The sequence below is a fragment of the Microtus ochrogaster genome, unplaced genomic scaffold, assembly GCF_000317375.1.
Source record: "Microtus ochrogaster isolate Prairie Vole_2 unplaced genomic scaffold, MicOch1.0 UNK9, whole genome shotgun sequence".
Classification (NCBI taxonomy): domain Eukaryota; kingdom Metazoa; phylum Chordata; class Mammalia; order Rodentia; family Cricetidae; genus Microtus; species Microtus ochrogaster.
In genome coordinates, this window is record NW_004949107.1 from 9341648 (window position 1) to 9343459 (window position 1812).

Sequence of the window (1812 nt, forward strand, 5' to 3'; positions counted from 1 at the left end):
GGATCTCTGTGAGTTCGAGACCAGCCTGGTCTACAGAGCGAGTTCCAGGACAGGCTCCAAAGCCACAGGGAAACCCTGTCTCGAAAAACCAAAAAAGAAAAAAAAAAAGTACCAAATCACATGTCTGAACATAGACAAGAATTATGGGTTACTTTAAGTTGTAAGAGCTGGTTAATAATAAGCCTAAGCTACTAAGCTAGACAGTTTATAATTGTTATAAGGCTCTATGTGTTTCTTTGGGACTGAATGGCTGTGGGACCAGGTGGATCAGAAACTTTTGTCTACACTCTAACTACCATACAAGCCTTGAATTCTCCAAAAGTCCTTGCCGCAGTCTCCTTGAACTTGAGGGAATGGGATAATCCAAGATGGAGGAAGGATAGAGAGGAAGAGCAAGGAAAGAGATTTTTTTTTTTTTTTTTGAGACAGGGTTTCTATGTGGTTTTGCAGCCTGTCCTGGAACTAGCTCTTGTAGACCAGGCTGGTCTCGAACTCACAGAGATCCACCTACCTCTGCCTCCCAAGTGCTGGGATTAAAGGCGTGGGCCACCACTGCCCAGCAGGAAACAGATTATTGATTGAGGGAGCCATTGTGGGGCAGCATCAAGGAAATTCCTAAGAATCCACAAGGATGACTTCAACTAAGACCCTAAGCTATAGTGGAGATGGTGCCTACCTGTGGATCTCTGCATCTGCTTCCATCAGTTGCTGGATAAAGTTTCTATGATGACAATTAGGGTAGTCATCAGTCCAAGAGCAGGAGGAGCGATGAGTAAAGGGGTCAAGACCATGATGGGGAGGGGCTGGAGAGATGGCTCAGAGGTTAAGAGCATTGCCTGCTCTTCCAAAGGTCATGAGTTCAATTTTCAGTAACCACATGGTGGCTCACAACCATCTGTAAAGAGATCTGGTGCCCTCTTCAGGCCTTCAGGCATATACACAGACAGAATATTGTATACATAATAAATAAATAAATATTTAAAAAAAAGACCACGATGGGGGACCACAGAGACAGCTGTCCTAAGCTGGTGGGAGCCCACTGACTCTGGACTGACTGTGAGGGAACCAGCATAGGACTAAACTAGGCACTTTGAATGTGGGTGACAGTTGAAAGCCTGGGGCGGTCTGTGGGGCCATTGGCAATAGGACAAGGATTTATCCTTACTATTTTTTCCAGTCCATTCTTTTGGGAAGGGATACCTTGTTCAGTCAGAGGAGAGGATCTTGGTCCCACCTCACAGTGATATGTTGACTCCCCATGGGAAGCCTTACCCTCTCTGAGGAATGGATGGGAAGTGAGGTCAGGGGAGGGTAGGGGAGCAGTAGGAGGGCAGGGACTAGGATAGGTATGTAAAATGAGAAAAAAATTCAAAAAATAAATTTTTAAAAAATTCAGCCTAAAAAAAGGCATGTTCCCCCCACTGCCTGGTTTCCCTCTTTAAAAAAAAATTTATATGTGTATTGGTGTTTTCACTGCATGTATGTCTGTTCTGCTTTCTTTATTTGTTTGTCTTGCTTTTTCGAGACAGGGTTTCTCTGTTGTTTTGTCCAGGATACTGTCCTGGAACTCACTTTGTAGACTAGGCTGGCCTCGAACTCATGGATATCCATTTGCCTCTGCTTCATGAGTGCTGGGATTAAAAGCATGGGCTCCCAACACCTGGCATGGCATGTTGTGCACTTCTTGTGTGCATCCTGCCTGCAGAAGACAAAAGAGGGCATTGGGTCTTTGTGAGGTGCTGTGTTAATCTATGTGTGCATGTGTGTGCTCTGAATTAAACTTAGGTCCTCTACAAGAGTGGCAAATTCCCT